The sequence below is a fragment of the Aphelocoma coerulescens genome, chromosome 1 (assembly GCF_041296385.1).
Source record: "Aphelocoma coerulescens isolate FSJ_1873_10779 chromosome 1, UR_Acoe_1.0, whole genome shotgun sequence".
In the NCBI taxonomy this organism is placed as follows: domain Eukaryota; kingdom Metazoa; phylum Chordata; class Aves; order Passeriformes; family Corvidae; genus Aphelocoma; species Aphelocoma coerulescens.
In genome coordinates, this window is record NC_091013.1 from 4,179,100 (window position 1) to 4,204,422 (window position 25,323).

The 25,323-nt window shown below is 42.7% G+C and overlaps 1 protein-coding gene across 1 annotated transcript in view; it reads right to left on the bottom strand.

Moving 5' to 3' along the window:
• Window positions 1-20,946, bottom strand: part of DSCAM (DS cell adhesion molecule) — a 444,019-nt gene extending 423,073 nt beyond the window's left edge. The window contains exon 1 of the mRNA XM_069028212.1: window positions 20,922-20,946. The gene's annotated coding sequence lies outside the window, so the exon portion shown is untranslated. The remainder of the gene's footprint in view (window positions 1-20,921) is intronic.
• Between the last annotated feature and the right edge of the window lie 4,377 nt (window positions 20,947-25,323).

Genomic DNA, 25,323 nt, shown 5'->3' on the forward strand with positions numbered 1-25,323 from the left:
TTTCAACTTGGAGGCAGAAACTGGAGCCATCCTGGAGGTGCAGAGTGTGTGTAGAGGTAGAAGAGATTGTGGTTGGTTTGTTGGGTTTTTTCCTTTAAAAAAGCAAGGTGCAACTACCAGGCAATTAATTGTGGGTGTATGGATGGGGGGGACATGCAGATTTCAGACTTTCCAGATCTGCATCTCAGGAAACAAATGTAGTTGCCCATTGTCTGTGTGTCACCACCAGTATCATCTTTATGTCCACAATGACATTGCAATTTCATTTCCCCAACCCTGAAATATAAAATATTGGATTCAACTTGCCTCCTGGGGAAGCAGAGTATTTTTATTTTTCCATTGTCTCTCAAATCTTTTACCTGCTGTGACTCCTTAAAAATCTATTCAGATTTTCTCTCTCCCTTAATTTTTACAGGATGCAGCCTATGAAAGCTCTATGACTATTTTAAAAAATAGGTTTTATTAAAGAAGTGAATGTACAATTCTCCCCTTTGTTCCTCTTGTACTTGTGCAGTACCTAAATATCAAACTGATTTCAAGGGAACAGGAAATATTTACTTGGTGGAGAGAGGGAAGATGAAAAAGCAGCTCTGGCACTGAACCTATTGTATCCCATCAGCTTTTCAATCAGCCTCACTACCAATTTATTTTTCAGCTATATGCATGTCTGGGTGGGAAAAACAACACAAAGAAAGCAAATTCTGAGCATCAGCAGTAACTCACAGGTGGCTTCAAAGGAGGCAGGGTCAAACACTCCCATGTTTAAGACAGCAACCCCCACATTCTTCCATTTTTAGTTTTTAAAACATGAGGTTTTTTATCCAGTTTAACAGGAGGACACCTTTGAAAAGAAGGTGACTTTCCCTTGATGGCTACCTGTCAGATAATTATTAGGGTGCTTCTTTAAGTGCCTCTTTAAGTTTGTCTATCCCCTCGTTTCCAAGTACTGCAATTCCTTGGAAACAGAATATGACATCACAGGAAGGTTTTGCAGAAGCTCTCCTTGGATGTCCATTTATATTAGTTTCATCATCCATAACAAGTGTTTAAAAAGCAGAAAAACAACCATGATGCATAATGCATTGTGTCGTGATGCATAATAATAATAATTAAAACCCCTCCCCCAGCTCCTGAGGTTTAAAAATCTTTCCAAGTAAGCATTTCAGCGGAAAGGCTTTGACAAAAATGCCATTTAGGGACTTTCAGATTTACAGCCCTGCAATTTGTCATCATTTATATTAGCAAGAAGGTTTAAAATAAAAACAACAACAATGAAAGGAAGATAATATAATGCAATTTTGTACTTGATGAATCTCCTGTTGACTAAAAACCCCTATGCCTGGCAGTCAGAAAAGTTATTAACCTGCCAAATTACAGATGGAATTGGTGTATTTTTTTCCCCCAGAATTCTTTAAGCAGAAGAATATAGAGTATCCCATATTCGAGTATTAGCAAAGGTTACTTGCCTCTGGAATATTGATTAGCACAACCCTTGTGGGAATTATTTCACTTTTCCAAAGCAAATTAAAGATCTGAAAAGCAATTCTCAACTTAACTTCAAATGCAGTTATTTAAAAATGGATGATTAACACAATTACTGCCTGGCACAGAGAGCACAGCTTTCCAGAGGCAGACAGCAGAATTCACAGCGAACGCTGAAATCAGATTACCTTGAAAGAGCTCCCTTGATCCAGGCAAGAGAAAATAAAATTGATACCTGGGAGCTTATTTCTCACCTGAATAACACATATTCCCCTCTAAGCCTCGGACTGCATTGCAGTTGGCTGTGTGTGCACTCCAGCTCAGGTTTTCTGTGTTTTCCACACTAAAACACACAGGAGGGGTTGATTTATTTGCATCCCACGACTCGTTCTCCAATCAACCCCAAGGTTTCTGAAGTGCCTGCTGAACAGTGCAAACACTGCTTAAAATAAGCATTTCTGCAGGCTGCTTTCTTTAGCAATGATTCACTCAACAGTAAATTAATTTGGTTTTCCTTTTGGACTTCCATATAGGAACCAGCAGCATGGAGTACACCTATCGTGTTCCTGAGCACGGGATATTCTCCTCTTTTGAGGAACCCATGGAAACCAAGTAGATTTTTCTGCCACTGCACCTGAAAACAGGTAACAAAGCAGGGATTTTAGCTCAGGTCTCCCATGTTAATGCTAAACCACGTAACTCTGTTTTTCTGCCTCGTTTTGGAGCCATTAGGATCAAGCACGGTTTCAAAATCCTGGCAGAAATATTTCCACTGAAACTTTATGTCAATTGCTGCTGAGTTTTAAAACACCAATACATCCTCCTGCTAAAATAAGGATTTGATAATGCCAGTAATACACATTTCAGAGGTAATTATTTTAGTCACTTTTTTTTTCCTATTTCAGGTTCTAAAAATGTAGCAGTTTTAAATCTTTACCAGAGAGCATAAGTGATAATGAGCTGTAAATCCACAGAACTAAAATGTTGCTGGGAGCACTACTTATGACTTGTCAATCAGCATGTCTAAAAGTATATCAGGAGTCTAGAAAGTGATGGGATTTTTCCTCCATCTCATACATTAAACCACGGACTATGAACACAAAATTGCAGAAGTCTAGAAGTCTATACACCTTTTTTTATTTTTTTTATAATTCTAGGAAAGGGTCATAAAAAAACATTTTTATTTATTGGCCAATGTGATGACTCAGTGATGACTTTTTTTTCTTTTTTTTTTTTCTTTTCCAAATAAAGAGAAGAGCAGGCTAGCAAATGTGAGCTACTATTTAATCCTATATTACGTAGTGTTTCATATTCTGATCAATTTACTAATGAATTGGGAAGCCAATTCAATTGGCAGCCAGACACAAAAGCCACGAGCTACAGTCAAGAACAAGCAAATCCTTGTTACATGTACTAGAATATTTAGGAATTTCTGTAAATGCATAAAATCAAGGGTCTTTATTGATCTTTATTACGTAGGAAGGTCTCAAGAGGCTGGAATGCTGCCTCAGTTTTATTCCCTGGGTTCTGGAGCACCATAACTCTATGATGTGGAACAATCTGTGAATTGTCCATTGCAGACAGAAGGAATTTTGAGCTATGACAGGCCAGCAGTGAAAATTCACATACAGAGAGGACTTAAATAGCATTTCCAACTGCAGTTACTGCTTAGTGGGGAAAAAAAATTAGAAAGATAGGCTTTTTTCCAGAAGCACAATTCCCTGTCCATCATGTGTTGTTAATTACCACAGCCATGATCCAGAAAGGAGTCTCAGTTTTTGTCTTTAGAGTTCATCAGTTGTGGTTCTAACACTCTGATCCTGGAATAATCCCAAAAGATCATTGATACACATAAAAAAGTGCAGAGTAGATCACCACCAACTGCTTGTGCCCAACACAAAAGAACAGTTCTGTTATTCCTGAATGGCAAGGACAGAGAAAACAGAAATAACAGAATCTTTTAGGGGCCAGTTCCCCATGTGGTTTATGTCAAATTGTGTAGGGTTTGAGGGCTAATGCAGCCACTTTTAATCAGGTACAAGAAACTGGACAGGGTTGCATAAATGAGAGGATGAAGTGGTCTGGGTACTCTGACAAAGAAAAATAATTCAAGATACACCTTTTCCACTCTTCTGCTTATTCCTCATTGTTGATGTGACTTGTCCCTTGAGAACCTCAGTCCTGAAAGGAGAGGTTTTCTCCAACATTTGCACATTTATGCCAGAGCACAACTAATTAAACACCAGGACCTTCACATTTGTTAGAGCCTGGCACGATCAAAAGCCATTCATGTTAATGGTTTTGTAGAAGTACACGTGCTCATTTTGAAATTGCATGCCAGGCTTTGGTTTTTGAGGTTTTATAAAATTATTTGCCTATGATATTTTCTCAAAGAAGTTTATTTGCTAGAGACACCAGTAGAACATAACTGGTCCCAGATGTAAGATTCCTGGCTGATAAAATTAAATCACTTCAATTCTCTTTTCTGTGGAAATCTCATTGATCTGATCTGTGATCTCTTCCTTTGCCAGAAAACATTTTTTTGAATATTCTTTCTAAACATTCTCCCACTTACACACCCCAAGCTGATGAAAGCACAGGCAGAACTTGAAAGGAATATTGACTTTGTAGAAGCACATTTATTTTCATTAAGTCAGTTTTTCCAAGAGGGAATATGAGTCACTCCAGGTGTGTGAATCCAAACTTCTTTCTGGCAGAGCTAAAGAAAAATTTCTCACGCAATTTTAGTCATCTCTGAGGATGAATATTTACATTTCTGGTGTGACTGAGGAAGGACAGAAAAGGGAACAGTAGGAGAAAAATAATTTAAAACACAGGTAAATTACTCTCCTCACTTTCAAACCAATTTCTTGAGACTGGCAAGTGCTGTGAGATGGCACCAGAGACAGCCCTGGGCAGAAGGGAGGACAGTAGGAAGACACAGCCTTTCCTCCTGAGGTGAGAGCTAGTGCTGCACTAGCTGTTAATGCAAGAGGAAAAGGCAAAAGACAGAAATTTAAATTTTCCTGCCCTCCGGCCAAGAAAAATCTTCCACACATGGGTGGCCCAGAGCTGAAGTGCATACAGTAGCTAAATAGTTTGGATTCACTAATTCCACTTTGAAAATAAAGCATATGTGTTATCCAGGGATTTTTGTTGGGTTTTTTTTTCCCCTCTCCCCAGATGATCTTATTTCTGCTCTGTTTAGTTGTTGTTTCTAGGCATTACTAATTGTCATTCATGGCAAACGTAGTCAGCTGTTCACGGACCCAATTCCAAGAGGAAGCTGCAGGCTCTTCTTTTTTTTTTTTTTTTTTAAGAGAAAAATATCCAGGTTAGTGCCAGAGGATCATTTCCTCATTCTAATAACCTCCTGTACCTCCTTTTCTCTTGAGATGTACAGAAAATAGACATTGCAAACAGCAGAGGACTGAGACACCTGCAAGATACAGGGAGATTTCAGAGACTGGACAGGACTAACTGCATGTGCTTCTTCCAAACTATTTACAGGGTTTGGGGGCAGTCTGGAGCTGCACCTGATACAAGCCATATTTTCCAACAAAAAAAAAAGACAAAGAGACAATCAGCAATATCTCTTCACTGTCCAACCCATAAGTGCTGATTCTGGGGGTAAAAAGAAATAAATTAGCAGTCAGTGATACAAACTAGATACAGGCAGGTTGGAGAGTGGGATAACCTTAGGGTGAGGGTGTCCCCAGAATGAAAGACGTAAAAAGGGAAGGGGCTGCCCCAGCTTGTGAAGCTGTTCTTTCTCTTTTCCCCACTACCAGATAACAACCATGTGGAGCCCCAACCACAACTCCTGCAACCACGAAGAATAACCTGAGCTGATCCTCCCTTTAAAACAGCACTCCCAGCTGCAGCCAAACCAACCAGCCAGCCCTAAATACACTGAGAAAGTGTGAAGGTCGGGGAGAGAAGCAGAGAAAGGTTTACACCCATTAAAACCAGCCAAGGAAGCGTGACTGCTCCCAGAAAGGACAATAGGTGTGCCAGGCAGAACACCAGCACTCTGACAAATCTGCTGGTCCTCAGGGAACAAAGAATATGAAAATATTCAATAGCAAACTTAAAAAGGAAGAGGGAGTCCATCAAATTTCTGTGCAAGCCTCAGGAGACTCAAACTGAGGTCAGAACTGCGTGTCAACCATGTGTTCCTCCTCTTTCTCTCAAAGACCCTCTTCAAAAATCCCATGTATCTGTAGCTGCCTGAAGGTGGGAAGTCAGACTGCTTACAGATATCATGAGCTCTGATTCAGTAGCACTGAAGAAGATTTTTATGCTTCAAACAGCAACAGTTCATCCTGTGCACCTGGATGGTGATTTCCAATCAACAGCTACCAGGTTTTGTATGAAGAACTCACAGGAAAACACAACTGAGGCACCTGACACCGGAGACAATGGAGAGTGTGATGGGGTTTTTTTTGTACACAGGAGATGTGGATAGGTTGGCCCTTCCTTCTGAGCTTAGGTTTGCCTCTCCAATGCAAATCAGCACTGACCTCTGCTGCTGGACTCTTGGAATGTGTACTTCCCAAGGAAAGAGCAAGGGTGATGCAGTGACACAGAGGTGGCATTTTCCAAAGGGTTTTCATGCTGCTCACTAGGAATTCCTCTACATCCAGAGGTTCAAATCTCTAAGGGTATTTATATCCATCCAAAAGAGCACTTGTCAGGTGGGCAGGGGATGTGTTCCCACTACAGAGACAGGGAGGTGAGTTAGAGACTTCAAGGGAATAGCTTGGAGTGCCTCATCCAGCACAGCCATTTTGCCAGTTCCCACTTGGATATCTCTCCCCTGCTCCAAGATCACCTTTGCAAAGCTGATCTCTGTCTGGAAGACCACACAGAGAACACCAAATAAACAAGAAAAGAAAGCAGGTATACAATTATCTCCCGTGGAATACTTAATGCACTTCCCACACATGTTTTAGTGTATTTTGCAGTAACATCCTCAGGTCACAATCTTAAGTAGCTTACCCAAGGCCAGGCAGAGTCTGAGGACCTGTCCACATGGGGATGCTCAGGAAATGAATCTGAAATTAAACTTTTAAAAAGAATGAGCTAAGCAGCATCCTAAGCTCGCACTTTCATTTAGAATTAGAGCCTTAATTCAGCTTAGCCTAATTCTTTCAGCTCTAAAATGAGGATGGTGACACAGGCCTACTTCCAGATCTATTTATCTGGATCGGTTGAAGGTATTACTGCCTGCAGCTACTCATCACTGCCTTCCAGATGGAGGATTGTGCCCCACAAACTCTGACAGCAGAGGGGTTCACAGGAGTGGTCCAGCTGCAATATAAACCAAGGGTTTGCATTCATCCCGTGTGGGATCAGGGGCAATTCCCCCTCCCAAACACATAGCAGGAGACAGCCATAGGTTTTAATTTCTTAAATCTGCACAGATGTTGGCAGAACAAACATCTGCCCACGATCTGTTTGGCAGGAGTAGAACTGAGGCAAAAGTGCTGATTGGTGAGCCAAGGGTGAGGGAAGGCTCCCAGGGCAGGGTCTCTGGCAAAGGATGAGGCTGAATTCATTGGCAGGGCATAGATTTTCTTAAATCATGAGGTCTCAACATTCCATCACTGCCACACAACTGCACTTTGATAGAAGGAAGGTGCTTTTGGCCTCTCTGGCTTTAATTACAGAGGACTCATTCACCCCACATAGTTTTACAGCTGGCAATAGATTGTAGCATGCCAGTCACCTCACAGGTAAAATTTTTTTCCTAGACAGCCTGAAAGGAGTAAAATAAGATGTTAAAGGAGCTCTGTGAATCTCTGACAGCTTTCCAGGTAAACAAAGGGAAGGAGAGAGAAGAGAAAACATCCTTTACATCCCTATTCCCTTGCTTTACCTTCCCACACCTGGGGTACAAAAAAGCAAAATCCCCCTAGACAGGTCTTGGCAACCCTGTGTTCAATCTGTTTCACACTTCCCCTGAGATAAATTCAGGAGAGGGAGAGAGGGGAAGAGCGGGGGAGGCTGTTCCATGATAGTGTTTTCTGCACTGTAGGATGGAAACAAACCAAGGGATTTAAATTTAACATCCTCCCTCTAAACTCCAGCCACTCATTACTATCAGACTCTGACAGAGGAAGACACTGGTGTCTACCTCCATATAAACAGAGAAGCCAGTTACCATATCCAGCTATGTAACACCTGTAAATATTTAATACTGGAAGCCAAAGTACCCCTTGTTTAAAATTTTTAATGTTGTTATTGGCTTTTTTTCTCCAGTACGTAGAACTGAGTCTCATGAAATTAGATGACCTAAAGATGCAGGACCCCAAAGACCAAGAAAGCAATGCTGCAGCTGAGCATTAATCTCTCAGCAGCACCAAGGTTATAATTTCAGTGTGTTCTCCATTCTACACCCTTGCTGGAGATTATCTCCTAGAGATGACATGCAAAAATAAACCTGGGGGAAAAAGGAGGGCAAAGCAGGTAGTAGGAGTAGAAAAAAACCCACTCTCTCTCTCTATCCCACTCTCATACACATAGAAAATTTGTTCTGCAAATAAGAGAGTCTCTGGACCAAAATACATTTTGGCTTTGGAAAAGGAGAGAATTATTTGGGGAAAATACTACTCGGAATGAAAACAGATTGAGGATTTAGCTGTACCAGTTTTTTGCCTTGGTAAGTTATGAGTTATGAGTTATGAATGGGACATGGGCTGAGCATATATTAACAGAAAATAAAAAGCTTGGAACCTTTTTCCCCTCTGTTATTTTTTGTAATCCCTATCAACTTTCAGATCTTCTAGGAGGAACCTACCTATTTCTGGTCCTGTGCAGCAGAGCAGGAAAACAAAAAGCCCTTTCCCCCACATCCCAATGTTAAAAGGAACAGTTGTGAGTTTAATACAGAAAAATCCATTAGGCACGGGAAAGGCAGGAGCCTCCTATCAAGCTGCAAACAGGAATGCTTAAGCACAAGGCATTCAGGCGATGGAAATGCATTCAGAGCGTTTAGCACGTAGGATTAATCGAATTATAATTTAATCATCTGATCAAACACTAATTAGCATAATCACTTGAGGGGAAAAGCTGCCAGAGGAACAGATGAAGAAACACCTTGGGCACCCAGCACATTTTAATGACGCGAGATCGTGCACAGATAATTTTTTTTCCCCCCTAATAAAACACAGCAGAGATTGAGGATCGTGGTGCTGAAGAAGCAGTTTGAAGCACTCCTGGATCACATACAGTTCTCCAGCATGAAAGATATTGGAGCAGGGTCTGCAGGCTTTAGTTTATTCAGATTTAGGAGCTGTAAAAGCACAGGAACACTCCACCACCCTGGCTTGCCTTGTGAAGACTCGAGCATGAGCACACACTTCAGCCCACTGTGTTTCCATTATAATCATCCCTTACTGTTTCCCCCAGAGTCTCCCACATGAATGTTTAACTATGGATCGCTCAGATGACCTTCAGGGATACAGCAAAGTATTAGCATCCTTTTACAAACTGCATTTGAAATAATTAGTCTAAATCAGCTGGGTTTCTTTGGCTCGGGGCGGGCGAGAATGGAAAAGCAAGAGATATTAAGGGAGCTTTGCTGTGTAATACTGTCTGGCTTTCCTGGCAAAATCACACCACTTTTGTAAAGCAGAAATCTGGAGAGACCAGGAAAATCAGCCCTGGTGTTTACCCATGCAATCAAAGGATGAGATATATGGACAGAAGGAAGCATGGAAGAATTGATGGGAAGGAGGAAGGGGAGAAGCAGGACTTGGGCAGGGAAAAAGGATCTTCAGAGGTGTCTCTTGTTTGAATTTTACACAAAACAACACAGTTGAATTACTCCTAATAAGTGGGTTTTCAAATGGATAATTCTTCTGGACATGAAAAACATCTAAATGTAATGAACTGCAACATTTATAGAGAAGATCATAAAATCTCTGAGATTAGAAGAGACCTCAGAGATCATTGAATCCAAGCACTAACCCAGCACTGCCAAGTCCACAATTAACCCATGTGCCTACATGCCACAAGATTGGGCTTGGAAAAAGTTTCCTACAATGTTATGTAAGGCAGCAAAATGATGAGCTGCTTACCTACATTTTAAAGGCACCAGATCATACAGGCTCAAGCGTGAGCTAATTTAAATTGATTGTATCCCTCTTACAGAGCTATTACTAATAATCCTTTCAGCTCCTCAGAATGAGTGTACATTAATAAAATAACCAGATGCAGCACAGGGCAAATTTACCTCAGGGTTTGCCCATGCTGGGGACCCTCCTGTATGCAATCAATATTCAGAGTCTGGAAACTCTCAAGAAAGCAGGAAGCTCTCCTTTGCAGGTGATGATGCCAGAAAACATCTCGGCAATGGAGCTGTGTATCCCTTTAAAACATTGTCACACTTTTAATTAAATGACTGGTAGATGAACTAATAATAGGATCATGGAATGGTTTGGGTTGGAAGGGACCTTAAAGATCATTCAGTTCCAATCCCCCCACCATGGGCACCTTCCACCAAACCAGGCTGCTCAGGTTGCCCAATTTTAAGGCAATAAATCAGTTTCTCACTGACATGAAGGTAAAACCATCATATTGCACACACTCCTTCCTCAAAGAGAGAGATCATATACCAGCATACATGGAGGCCACTTAATTAAAAAGTGAAAGTAATTCCATTTAAATTTAAAGAGTTATGGGTCTAAAATATGTTACTTGTTTAAAATGTCTAGCTTTAAATTCCTATTTGTTTCTTTCCAAGCAACAACTTAAAAGCAAACTCAGGAGATTTTTCATCTCCTCCCAAAAGCTGCAACATGGCAAAGTGGGAGGGACACGGACTTGGTTAACATTACCTGAGACTGCACCGTGATCAGAGACAGGCTGGAACACAACAAACATCTCCTCAAACTCATCCCTAAATCTCTCTTCTCCTCCTGCCCACTGGAAGGTCCTGAGCCAAGCATCCCCTGCTGCAATCTCGAGTGAGCTCCCCACATCTTCCACTTCCCAACCCGTAAGAGCACCAGCACTGTGCCATGTCATGATGCCTTCATTTTCCACTTGGAAGCTGTTTAATACATGCTACTTATTCTGTATAAAATTTTCTGAGCACCAGGCCAGCTGCACATGCCTTAGGAAATGGCAGAGCTGAGATGCTCAGCCGACCTTAACCCCTACCCCAATTATTCCAATGTGTGTCCACACCAGGGATTGAAAGCAGCAGAAACAATGTGGGGAAGGAGAGCAACTGCATTTCATGGTGAGCAAACAAGGCTGTTATCCTTGAACACAGAAAAGAGAGAAACTCAATTTACTGACACCAAAAGTTCTCAAAACCTTTTGAAATTAAGTAGCAGATTACTATTATTTAGGAAAATATTTTTTTTAAAATCTCATTAACTCCTTTTGAAATTACTAAAGCCCAGCATTCTTCTCTTCTTTAGAAACACATTTTGAGACGTGGTAGAAATGCTGTAATTGCTTTTATCCACTAGGGACAAACTTTTAGACTTAATAAATATGCACTGAACTGCTGCAACTAGAGTGTCTTCAGACAGGCATTCCTTTTCCCTTGCATTGCCTCCATGTGTGCTTGTGGCTGGATATTCCAAAAGGTCTCCAGCTCCAGTGGGACAGGCACAGTTTGAGCACATGCAGTCACATCTCTCTGAAGCCACACTGCTCCTCAAGCATGAACACAATGGGTAAGGGCAAAAACTGGTGAAGAACAGATTTTTTTGACAAGATTTTTACTCTAGACTAGGATAGAAAAGCTAAATCCTAAACCTTTCTTTCTTCCCCTGAAAAAAATTAAAAATAAACATTCCCCACTCCAGGCTGTGTTCCCACCATAACCATTCAGCGTTCCTCAGGACTTGCTAAGCAAGCAGCTCTCCCATTTGTTGTAAGGACAAAGAGCTGCTCTCCAGTGGGGAATTGAGGACCTGCTCCTCCTGCAGCCAGCAGTGCTCCCAGGATTCACCCCCAGGGAGGCTCCAGGAGTGGGGCTGGGTGTGCAGGCACATGCACTGAGCAAACCCCATTGCACCAAACCTGACAGTTCCCAACAGCTGAACAGCAAATTACCACTGCCAGGCGTCCTCTGAAAGCCTGACAGCTCAGCCTCTTTTTCCAAGGATTAATTATCTCCCTCCTGCCCAATGAAGGAGCTCAGCTCCTTCCTCCTTGGCTCAGATGAGGAACTTGCACTTCCTACCCTACAGCCTCACTGGCATTCATAGGATTGCTTTCCATCCTTGATCTCCCACACTTCCCCAAATCCATTTGCCGGAGGGGAAGAGCTTTTAGGGATGGGAGAAATACTTTCCCTACCAAAATAAATATAAATAACTAGGAAAAATGTGAAGAGAAGACAGGTACTAGGCTTCAAACTAAGCCTACAGCAGAGATGAAATAATGGGGTAGAAAAGAATTAAAGAAAAATCTGAATGCAGGGTAATTGGGACTTTGAGCTCCCTGTCCCCAGGCACACAGCAGGATCCATGGCGAGCACCAGCTTCCTCTGGCACAGAGCAGTAGCCAAGACAGAGCACTGGGTAGTCCCAAAGCCACATTCTGTCATGTTCTCCACCCACAGCTCACAGGGGAGCAGTCTCACCTTCATCTTCCCCACTGCAAGCCAAAGCCAAGACCTCAAGGCCCTTCACCATAACCTGTCCAGCTCAAATTTGGCCTTCAGAGACTGCCCTCCTGCTGTCCCACAGGGATTCAGCACCCCTTACATCACTGTCTGGATACCTGAGGAGTTCCAACTCACCCTTGTCATTTCCTTTACCCTCCCCACTAAAAATCATGTTCATACCCCTGTCCTTCCCTCTCCACTAAGTATTCATTCTGCATTTTATAGATATATATCCACAAAACACTGAGGACCAAAAGGCTCAGCCACAGCTGCCACAACAAAAACCATGGTAATCATCATCACTTACCACTCAAGTCCCATAGTGGGATGAACCTCACTCTCTGTGCTTGAAATGATGAAAATCTGTTTTCCAGAACCCCTACACAACAGGGCTGTGGAAAAGGTTGTCATTGTGGAAGAGAAACCTTGAGGTCACACAACAAAACTAGAGAGAAAGATACAAAGGAAAGCTTCCTAAATAAATACAGCTAAAAGCATGAACTAGAATAATGCAAGTATTACTGCAGACATTTGAAAGTCACTTAAGGCTGCAAAAAACCTCTCTGCATTGGATGTCTGCAAACATAACTGGAGAACTTCTCCTTCAATGACAGCTTCCCAAATTACTTCCTTCATATCATGACACAGCAAACACTTTGCTTTGTACTTCACAACTGCAGTTGCAACACAAATTATGGTTGACCTGTCTAGAAATAATATGTGAAGTGGCTTTTAAACTGCCCCACAGAAAAGCCACCTAATGAGAGGGAAAATTTCAGGTGGACAACGCATAGTGTGGATGGTGAACCACTTTGCTGTTTAAGCTGAGGTCCACCTAAAGCCTATTTGGCTTGAATGACATTTGTTCCAGCAAGATCCCATTCCAGGGACATCTGAATCTGCTTTTCATAACAAAAAAGGACTTTGTCAAGGACTTGTTCTGTCCTCAGCTCAAGCCAGGAGTGTTCTAACAGCTTGTCACATGCTCACCTCATAATTATCAAGAGACTGACTTTATGCACTCACAGTATTTTTCTGAGTTAGGGCCAAAATTCCTTTATAAAATAGAGAAAACCCCAAAGACTTCAGAAGGTAATATCATAAAACAATAACAAACAAAAAAACCCAAAACACAATGATTTCTGATAGAAACAATTACACAAGAGAATTTAACAGAAGCCAGAGCCTGCACTTTATGCATCACTTTTCCATGGCCTGGGAAAAAAAAACAACCAAGTAGATTTGGGTGCACTCAAATCCTACCACACGATTTGTGGGGTCCAGTGTAACAACACATGGATTCCTCCAAGCCTGCACATTTCAGCATCCCAGCAACTCTTCCCAGCTAAAACAGGAGCCAGTTTAAACAAAATCCACAGGTCAAAGACTGACGTTTGTTATTTGGGCTCCACACTAACTACTAAACCTCTAGAAAACTTTACTGAGCAGCAAGTTGCTATCATGGAGACCCTCCTAAAGAACAGAGCAGGGAACAAGCTCTCCCACAAATTCCTGAATTCCATGGCACCTAAAAACTGGAGCCACTGGGGACTGCCACTCCGTAGTGCTGAGAGACAAACACCCTGAGTGTGCAGGCTCAGCATAAGCCACTCAATTTGCAAAACCACATGAGAGGATTTCACGCCAACAGATATTTATATAGACACAGCAACCCTACAATCTTATCTATAGAATCACTGTGAGTAGATTATGTAGATAGGCAACTATTTGCAGCTCCAGTGCTGTATAATTATATTCTAGCTGCATTGAAATAGCCCCGGTCAGTTCAAGAATATGTTTCTGATATTCTTAAAACACTGGAGGGGCCTCCCAAAATTACTCCAAAAATTTAGATGGCAGAAAGTTACTGAGAATAATTTTTAGCCTAGTGCAAACATAAATCTTAAGCCACAAATCTTCTGCATGGGATTACCGTGTAATTAATTGGAAGAAAATAGCACCAAGCGCACTTGGACAGCAAAGCAAGTGCCAAATTTTCCATACACAGTAGCTTTTAAGCAACTATAAGCAATGCAGATTTACATATGTATCCATTTGTGTGCAGAAGTATGTTTATTTTAAAATCTCAGAAGGAACTCTATCCCTGACAAACTACTCTGAGAGCCACACGAGCAGGATCTCCAAGAGAATACACGGAGAGGCACCAGGCTAAAAATTCCTCAGGTGATCCCTGTGTGTGCCTTTGTCTCTGCCACGTGGATGTGTAGCAGAGAGCTATTTTCAGCTGTGCTCTTGGGCCGCCCCATGGCCCAAACTCCTGCATTTCCAAGGGCTCTGTCCTTCTGGAAGCTTCAGCAGGAGCACATCAGTGATGCAGCTCGGGTGGCCAGGCTGCTCCCTCCCTCCGTGCTGAGGGAGCTCCAGGGATGCTGGTGTTTAGTATGGAGGTGACTCTCCTTCTCAGAGCCTTTGCATTTAAAAATGGCTTTCTATAAATAGGATTGCTGGCTCACTCTTAAGTCTTACTCCCTGCTTTCTGAGCAAAAATAGCTTAAATAGGGATGCTGGGAAGACTTGCTAATCTCTGTCAGCCTGTCTGTCCCTCCGCTTGCCTGCCTTTCCTTCGTCAAAGCAGATCATAACATTTCTTGCCCATTCCACTATGAAAGGTATAGACTGATGTACCCAACTTTTTATGATGAGTAATCCAATGCCCTGATGGAAAAAAAAAAAAAAAAAAAGTACTCACGAGGCAAGAAGAATTTTTTTGTGAATGGCAGTATCCAAAGACAAGCAATGACAGGAAAAGCTCCCAGTGCTAACAAGTGCCTGAGGAATCAGTGGCTTGCTCTTGAAGATGATCTCTTCAGTGCTCTAAAATATTGAGCTGTGAAAGGCTTTTATTATGAAATACATTCCATTTTATGTTATGTTTATTTTTGAAAACAATTGTTTGATGAAATGTTTTCAAGGGGCAGGGAGGTGAAGACTGAGAAGATAAAGTTTCTTTTGAAGAATTACAATTTCAGATCTTAATTTCATTGATTTCATAACAGCTTAAATGAAAAGAAAGTGATTAAATAGAAATATGAAATAACTCAAAATATATTGTGAAACAAGTAATTTAACTGCAGACACCTACACATTCCCCTTGAAATAATTAAATATTCTCATGCATAGACCTATGTTGCTTAAATGGATTTTTGTAGTCTATTTAGAGTTTTGATGACTCAAAAGAAATAACACATTAAAAATGTCAAAAAAAATGTACCTTAGAATAATTAAGTTGACGATAATGTTTTACTCCCTTCTTCAGCTTTTAAAGTAGAAGATGGAATTATTCTTTCCTACTGCAAATCTGAAAAACTCCTAGACCAACAGATTGATAAATGGCATGTGCCAAATAAAATCAAAGGGTAAATGAGTGGTATGTTGAAACAGCCCTTTATCCTACACACATCTTAACTTTTTAATTAGAGAAAACTTTGTGGAGAAAGCAAAAAAGTCCATATATTTTGCTTCTTAATCCATTGTTCCAACCACTCACCCCCAGAAAGATGGTTCATTTTGTTTTCTGCTTTTTTTTTCCACTCCAATGTTTTATTAAATAGGTAAAGGAGATTATTTCCCCACCCCAAACAACCCCCTCACCTGAGAGGGCAGCATATTGTTAAAACTCTCATTCAGGCAAAGACACCAAAAGTGAGGCCCAACTTGAGCCCAGCTGCCCCCAAAAAGAGAGACTTGCACAACTCATGAGCTGGAGGAACTTTCTGAATGAGCTACTCACCAAAACCCATGAGATTTTCCCAAATAATTCAAATTATCAGTATGTTATGCAACAAAAGTTTACTCAAGAGCAAACAAAATTAAAACCCAACTTCTAAATTTTCCAGATGCGGGAGCACTGAGGAAATTCCACTGAAATACATCCCAAATCCTGTTTTCATTTCAGGGCTCCTCACTTCAAGAGAGCCCTGGAGGGGCTGGAGCGTGTCCAGGGCAGGGAAGGGAGCTGGGAAGGGGCTGGAGCCCCAGGAGCGGCTGAGGGAGCTGGGAAAGGGGCTCAGCCTGGAGCAAAGGAGGCTCAGGGGGGACCTTCTCACTCTCTAAAACTCCATGAGAGGAAGGTGGAGCCAGGTAGGGGTCAGGGTTTTTCCACAATGGCAACAAGGGACAGAATGAGAGGAAATGGCCTCAAGTTGCACCAGGTAGGCTTAGATTAGGTATTAGGAAAAATTTCTTCATGGAAAGGGTTGTCCAGCCTTAGAACAGGCTGTCCAGGGACATGGTGGAGTCACCATCCCTGGAGGCATTGAAAAGACCTGGAGATGTGGCACTTAGGGACAGGGCTTAGTGCTGGGCTTGGCAGTGCTGGGGGAACAGCTGGACTCAAAGGTCTTTTCCAACCTAAACAATTCTGTGGCTGTATGAAATCACAGTGAAGAGCTGTAAGCAGCAATAAAGCTCTATTTAAGATGGTTTAGGGGTTTGTTTTCACAATTTGCAGAAAACAACTTCTCTTTGAACCACTCCCAAAAACACCTTCACTGTCACACACATCTGCTGTCCAGCGCTACAGGAAGAAGACGCAGCATCCACCAGTTTGTAGTGACTATTGATAGTAAAACACGGACAAAATGCCTCTTTGAGCTCTCGCCGTGTGCTCCCACAGCTTTGGAAGAGACACATTCTGAGGTTTGCTGCCCACTAGTGTCCTGCGGCTCCAACTCCAGCACAGCCACTGCCCACGCCACGGGAGGAAATCCTCCTCAGAGAGCCCCAGCACCTGCGGGAGCAGCACACCCCGAGCACAGGAGAAGCACACCTTTTGAAACAGATATAGGTATCCCAATGTCCTCTGGCTGCCCAGCAATAACAGTTTTTCTCCCCTTGGCATTTGGTGATTAATTAATAGCTATTCATAACTCGGGTAACACTGGATTAAAAACACGCTGAGCTGTGCTGTGCCATCCACACACAAACACCGAGCTGAATGCTTCCTGCACATCCACTCAACTTCCCAAGGTGAGGATCTGGTTGCACAATTCCACACAAGCTATGCAGGTATCTCACTATGTTTCTACAAAGAGAGCAGTTTGCTCTTTGGATCGGCTGTTGCATCCCCAGCACTGAGAATCAACATTTTCTTTGGAGAGTCTCAGCACCACCATCCTCTGGCTCCTCATCCTCCAGCCTAACCCCTGCTCTCAGTTCAGTGTGATCCTTCTCCATCTTCCAAAATGCTGCTAAACCCCATATTGATAGATGTACGGCAGGGAGAGGATTCAAGCAGGAAATCATTTTAATGGAAATTTATTTTTAGTGTCATCTGTGCTGTATTGGTGCCTCCCGATGCTCGATTGATTTCAGAAGAGCATCTGTGGACAACAGGCATGTAAGAAATGCAGCCAGAGAGAAGCCTGGAAATGGGTTCAGCATATCCACAGCAGAGACTGAGTGATACTGAAAGATCCTCATTTCTGAAAGCAGCATCTGAACGAGCTTGATCCCAGTCTTTACAAAAAAGAGGCAGGATTTTGAAGGAGGCCATTCTCCCCTCAGAGCCTCCCCTGCCTTTTCTCACTGTAATTAGTGAAATGCCCCATTATTAATTATGACCAGGCTACAGCAGACTTTTGCTGCTCATTTGAAACGCTCACTTCTGGAATCCTGAGGTAAAGTAACAGGGAAGGTGGTGCAGGTAGAGTAACCCTGAAAGGCAACTCGAAAGCATTGCTCAGGATTAGAACTGCATGACTCAGGCTTTCAAGGTAGTGAATTCAGCTGCAGAGCTCCCACTGATGTCTATATCATCCCACGCACCTTCCAGGGCTGCAATGCATTTATGGTTAACAGTTACCTGTATTCTTATGGAACTCACAGCAACGAGAGTTTAAAACCCTCACGAAATACATAAACTTTAACCAGGTATTTGGGGAGGTTTTGTTTCAGGCTTCAGAAATACTAATTGGATGAAGGAGCATGTCAGTATTTTATTGTCCCCAGAAGGAAGCTATTTCACAAACATAAAACCTTCCCAGTGACACTGCTCTTATCTAATTTGACAAAATGTATTTGTGCTGAGTGACTGTAGGGAAATATGGGGGCCTACCTTGTTATTGCTATTCAGATGATTTCCAGAAATTAAGCCCAAGATTACAACTGCAGAGTTAAACCTTTGGGTTTATTTTTAACCTATTTATTCCCTCAGAAAAAAAAAAAAAAAAAAAAACAACAACAACAAAAAAAAAATCAAAACCAACATGAACAGTCTTACAGGTTTTAAAGTTAAAAGCAGAATGGGATGTAGCACAATGGAAAACCACTTGTACCCGTGCTTGTGTTTTTAAGCAAACATGGTGTGGTTCCATAAGGGGTTAGAAAAGGCAATGGCAGAAACCAAGCAGAAACCTGCCCCCCCCCCACCAGATACAGTCATAAAAGAACCCTGCCTGTCACACAATGGAGTTCAGATGGAGTTATAGATAGAATAATGAAAATAAATGTGTAAGTGACATATCTATTTATATATGCAGTCATTTCCTTCAAAGAGATACATATCTGATATGACACTGCATTAAAATCTGAAGTCCTTTAAAAATATTATTGTCTGACTCTTGACTCTGATAAAACGGCCCTAATAAGTCCTAATAAATGTTACCAGTGCATAAAACCATTTTTTTCAGTCTTAACATGAAGGTAGGTGCCATTTTTTCAAAGATTTCCCTTAAAAAGACCCTAAAAATATGCATTTTGACAATCAAGTACGATGTCAAAAACAAACAGACTCCTTAAGTTGCAAAGAATGGCTGAACCACCCACTACATGTTTTCAAAATGCTTTCATCTTCGAATATTACTGTACACAAAACCATTTAATTTTAGTCCCCCAGGAGTCACAAATGTACAGATGTTGCTGTGTGCCAACACAGAATCCATGCAGACGCATCTATCATGTACACATTACACTCTTCAGTCTTTGGGAGACAAATTCAGGTTTGACTGTGATCCAAAAACACATGGAAACTGAAAGTGAAATTACTACTGACTTCATAGATCAAGGAATAAATGAAAGTTATTTTCATGGTATTTCGACCTCATAAAGCAAAAATTATTCTGTTCTTCAAAAAACCCTTGCAAGGAGGACTAACTAGGTTAGAACATAGAATTTATAGCATCAGTACAGTAGAAAAAAAATCTGCTTTTTCTTTTTTTTTTTTTTTTTTTTTTTTTTAAATAAGATTTCTGGACAGAAACAGCATTCAGTTCTATGAAAATTTAGTTTTAAATGAATAGCACCAGTCAGAGCACACTTCCAGGCTGATTCTTTCTGTCCTATTAACAGCAAATCTCTCCCTCCAAGGTATCTGGCTAGAGAGGTTAGAGAGAAGGCACAGTGCTGCTGCCTGTCAAAAATAAATAAATAAATAAATAAATAATTTCTTAATGTTAAAACTTGTTGCAGTTTCCTTACTGCCAAAAAGAAATGCAAAAAAATTTCCAAGTTTACACTTTGGGGGGTTTTCACTCCTTTTGCATTCTGTGGCATGCAGAAGACGAAAATGCTTTTAAGGTCACTCTAAATCCACATATTTAGGATTCACCTCCTAATTTCTGACCTCCCCAGCTCCTCACACTGGACCAGCCATGCCTGTCGATGCATTTTCTCGTCCAGTGTCTACTTAAGAAGATGTGAAGGCACCCTCATCCAGCATTCATCCCTCACGCTCTGCCAGAGGTTCAATTATTTCCATCCTTCAGGAAAACCTCACACTTTGCCCTGTGCTCCTCTCTCATTCATTCCACACAAGAAACGTTTCCCCCGTTCTACCTGCTTTGCCTATTTCGAGCATTGTGTGTTTAATCTGATTTATCTGCCAGGATGGGAAGCATTACAGGCAATGTTTCGTCCTCGGAGCTGAGAAAGAGAAGGCAATGCAATAGATAGCTGGCACCCCAGCATAATTTGTTTTCTGTCCTTAAAACTGCAATGCTAAACGTGCATTTTTAATAAAACTTAAGCAATTTCAGCATATTTTTACACATGCCATGGTTTTCAATCACATTTATCTAAATGTTCCAAAATACCCCAACCCACTATTAAAAACGCACAGAAACTGCAATAAATGTTTGTCAATCAAAGAGTTGGCAGAAGGAAAAAAAAAAAAAAAAAAAAGAATAGCAGGTTTACCCTTATTCTATCCCCACTCTAATTTCCCCTTCCTAACTTTATAATCGACTAAAAGTCTTCAACATCTCCAGATGATGTAATGCTTATCCGTGCATATTTTTACATAAATGAGTGAGGGAAAAAAAATTTCAGCGCAGGTACCTTCACGGAGAAATGGTAAAAGTGAAATAAATTCAAAATTCTACTTCATAAATATGTGTAGAAGCATAAGGTAAAAGCAGAGGGCAATTAAAAAAAAAAAATAAAAAAATGTGAAAGGAAGCAATATCTCAATGCGACCGCTTAGGATGAAAGCCCTTCGAATTATCCCCGTGTACTCTGACGGGTTTATACGGCACTTGGCAAAAATTCTATACTTTTCCAGATGAGAAAGAAAGAAAAAGCGCCTCTCTGCCTCCTTGCCTCTGCAAGCACCGTCTCATTCCGAAGGAGGCAGGCACGGAGGGACGTGGCTGGGTTCCGAGCTGTCACTTTGCGAGGTGAGCGACTTTAAGCGATCACGGCGCTCTCGCTCCTCGCCCTTCTCCCCGCGGCTCCCGCAGCCAGCGCGACGCTCTCGGCACAAAAGCCACCACCGAGACCCGCTCCCCTTCCCGGCCGGCAGGAGGGGAAGGATGGGGACAAGGGAAGGGATCCCCGCGGCGGGGCTCACCATGCGAGATGCTGTGGAGCAAGGCGACGGCCAACATCCACATGCCCCCGCCGCTCCCCCGCTCCCCGCTCCGGGCTCGCCCTCGCCCGCCGCGCCCACGGCCGGGCCGGAGCTGGCAGGCAGCGCGCACCGGGTCCGGCCGCCCTCGCCTGGCTCGGCTGGTGGCTGCTCGGAGCCTGCGGGGCCGCTCGTCCGCCCAGCGAGCGCTCAGCCCCGCCTGCAGCCCCGCGGCTCCGCCGACACTCGCCCGGCGCTCGGGCGGGGGAAGAGGCGGCCGGCGGCGGGGGCGGGGGGCGGGTGCGCGGCGGGGCCCAGGTGTGTCCTTGGCTCGGGGAGGCGCCCGCAGGGCGGCGGGGGCAGGGCCACAGGTGACAAAATCCTCCGGCGCGGCCACACCAGCATCCCCGGCAGCAGCGGCGGCGGCCGGCCCCGAGCCGCGGCGAGCCGGCTCCTCGCACGCCTCCTCCTCCTCCTCCACCTCCTGCTCCTGCTGCTCCTCACACGGCTCCCCTCGGCCCGGCGGCAGGCGGGCGGGCAGGCGGGCACATCTTCCTCCCTTGCCTGCTTCTTGCCTCGCTCCGCTCGCCCTGCTCGCCTCGCTCTCCGGCAGCTCGGAGCGCACTGAGCCCGCTGCTCACCTCCCCTGCCTCCCGGCGCGGCGGAGGGACCAGCGCTAACCCCAGCCCTCCGCAGTCTTAAAGCACCACCAGGTCCGCACAGTGGAAAAACCCAAGACCAATAGAAGAAGGCAGCAGAATTTCCTGCCTCTCAATAGTTGGCTGAACTGCTGCCGTTTGGCATCGGCTGAGTTGTATATGACTAATGTGTTGACAAGTCGTGTGGGGGGACTGGAGGAGGGGGCCCTTCTAGAAGGTCACAGCCCAGACAGGCGAGTGCATCAAATAATTGACTGGGATTCTGTGCACCACCGAAGGAAAATACATACACACACACACACACACATCTTGCAGTGCTTGCACAGGTCCAGATACTCTTTGGCCTTTCATCTGCGTCTCTTTCTGTGGGGAGACATTTTTTTCCCCCTGTAGTGAAAGAGTAAATTACAGTCTCTCTAACTAAAAGCAATTTCTGCGTCTATTCTTTCTTCACATCTGTGATGTGAAGGTTGGTCTAAAAAGGAAAAGGGAAAAAAAGAAAAAAGGGGGGGAAATATTAAATGAAGACAGCTGAAAAAAATCAATATTGTGAAATACATAACAGCATTAGGACAACTCTGGATTTAAACTGTAAGATGAAAACCAAACACAACAAAGCAATAAGGAATCTCAACCTGCAGAATCCCCAGTGCTTTACCAACAGGATGACTTCACATTTGGGGGACGACATTTTTTTAAGAAAATGCTTTATAGCACCAGACATTGCCCTGCTGCCAACACCCTACCTTGTGCACTGCAATGAAATCCAAGAAAGGACGTCCCCCAGAAAGACACTGGGATGGACATCTGCAGAAAGCTCAGCAGCCAGAACTGTGCAGGGAAGGAGATCTGTCTGGAGATGTATCTGAAGCCATAGAGGACAGATCAGAACATGTCCCTGAGGCATTGTATAAGGCCCTTCTTTCTAATTCTTGAGAAAACCAAACTGAGGGATAGTGGAAGCCATCAGGAGAGAGCTCAGTTCCCTGCATCCCACTTGGGCTGGGCTATCAGCCAGGAGAGACTGAAGCCTTGAAGGGAAAGCAGGAGAGATGAGACCAATATTGGGCAGGGAGTCATGGCTGCATTTAAGAAAAAAGATGTGGGCAACCAAGGGAAGCTCTTCAGGGGAAAATAGAATCTGATGGTGTTAAACAAAAATTAAAGAGATAAGTGCAAATGTCTTGAGGGAGAATTAAGAAAAAAAAAAAAAGAAAAGAAAAAGAAATTTGGTTTTATTGGGAGTGAAGTTCTGTTAAAAATAACAATACTTTCATCTGTCTGTTTAGAAGAGAGCTGGTGACTAGAAGAAATGTTTAAGTATAGATTTGAGAGCATTTGGGAGAAGTTCATGACAGATTTGTTCAGGCAGCTCTTCCAGAACTGCTTGGTTTCCTCTTCTGAAGCCCAAAACATATTTGGGGCTTAGGAGATACAATGCTCTATGACACAGAATAAATAAAATTCCTTCTTATACCTTTCTACCTCCTTTACTCATCTACATAGCTCTGGTAGCCCTTGGCAAATTTCAGCTTCCTGTAGAGCTGTCTCAAACAAGTTTCTGTGCATTTCAGTTCATTTAAAACAACCACAGCAGCTGCAAACTAAAAGAGTAAATCTTTAATTTGTTCTTCGGTGGCCCCAAAAGGCAAAGGGACAGCTTCCAGTGGATACATAACATTTTTTAGCAGAATCCAGCAAACTAAGCAGTGTAATCCTTGTCCTGAGCTGGGTTTAAGGAGGGGAGGAGGAAGGCACGATGCAATTTTGCATGAAAGCAGGGTTCACTGGTCCTGCTGCTCAGGGAATGACTTGACTGAAACCTAAATTCAGCAATCTGTCAAAGGGGAGAAAGAAGGCTATATGATAACTTCCACACAAAGTGCATTAAATCAGTCAGGATGCTACTTTTCAAGTCTGGAAAATCAAGCATGATCAGGCTTCAGCTGCAATCAAGACTACTCAAGGTCATGAACCAAGGAGGATCCCCATTTATTTTGTTGTTGGTTGGTTTTTTGATTAAAATAGAATGTCCTAGATTAAGTGGCTGGAAATTATTTAGTTCTTCCTAAAACAAATTCAACAATTTTCCAGCAATATTAGACTTTGCATATAACTATATATACTCTGGGAAAAAAAAGAAATCTTTTGAAGTTATTAATTTAATTGTAAGGATCAAAAAATCTTAAAATATTCTAAACCTGAGTTTAGATCTTCTACTGGTTTACTGTATCAGGTTGACCATCCTTGTTTTCTGCAGCTACCACACAGGTTGGTGAGGAAGACCTCTTGAAGTTAACAGAGATATGGCAGCAGTTCCCATCAGCTGATGATCACCCTAAATGCATTTTAGGCAGCATTTCGGGTCACATTGTACTGCAGGAGGTGGTACAAAGGAGAAGATTCTATATTAGGATTAAGATTTTATATTAGGACCTTGCTGCAACCCCAAAGCATTTGAGCCATCTGGTTCCAATGGGATATCCAGAACACCAACATTCTTTCTGACAGTTCTGGCCACACACACTCCACTTCTCCCCTGAGCCACCAGCACGAAGAACATGCAGATACATCATCAGCATGATCAGTCTGACAACATCCCACCCAGTCACCAGCTTGCAGTTGGAATATCTCAGCTGAAAACCACGGGAAGGTTTAAAAGGTGAGGTCTGCACACGAATTTTGCAATGCACCTGCATTGTATTCTCATATTCAGTGAGCAAACACGCAAGGAACGACCACAGCAGACCAACACACCAAGTAAGAGCTGCCTCATGGAAAGATGCCTTGGTGAAAATGAAGTAGGTTACAAGGATCCAAGTGGCTTAATGTTTCCACATTCCCACATTGGAGGACGGTGGATATCTGGTGGATAACTCCTATAACCAGTCTTGCAGGGAAATTCTTTCTTCAGAGAAAAAGATAAAATGGCCTGTCTACAATAAGTCTGCATTGATTGGGACTTTAAAAAAAAAAAAGAACCAAAAGAATCTTCCAAGGGGAGACTGGGCTGGGAGCAGCAGCAGTAATTGGTTCTATTCAGATCGTGGATGGTTTCATAGGCTTTGGGCTTTAGGGAACTCAGTCAAATATCTGCCATTGAAGCATTCAGCTATTCAAACAGAGCCCCTCATTGTCATTCAGAATGCAAAAAACTCATTTGCAATTTCAGCTTTGAAAGTGGTTTTAAAAGCACCTGAAGGAAGAAAGAATGGGAGGGAAGTAGAGAGGAAGTGAAGGGAAAGCGGGGTGAGAGAGGAAGTTCTCAACAGCCGGAAGACCTGGGGAAAAGAAACAATAAAAAATGAACATGCCTGAAATCAGAATGTAAATGACTGATCAGCCCTGTTTCTGGGAGAGGGGAAACCTTGGCTCAGTCATCACTCAGTTTCTAAATCATTCTGTCTCTCCTCATTATGGACCTCTTTCCCTGTCTGGAGTTTTCTTGACTATTTTCTTGCAGCATAGAAATTTGAAAGGAAAATCCGAGTTATTAGCTTATGGACTAGGCAAAGATAACCACAGAGGGCTATAACTAAGCAAACTCACTTCTACATTTAGTCATGATTTTCATTTTAATAAGATTTAGAAATATTTTCAGTTCTACTAAGAAAGGAGTTGTAGTCCCAGTCAGTTTAAAAACAAAACCAAAGAAAGCAGCATAGCCCCTTGAGATAATAACAATAAAGAAACAGAACCCAGAATAGCTCAAAAAGCAATTTTTTTCCTTTTTTAATGAAAATATG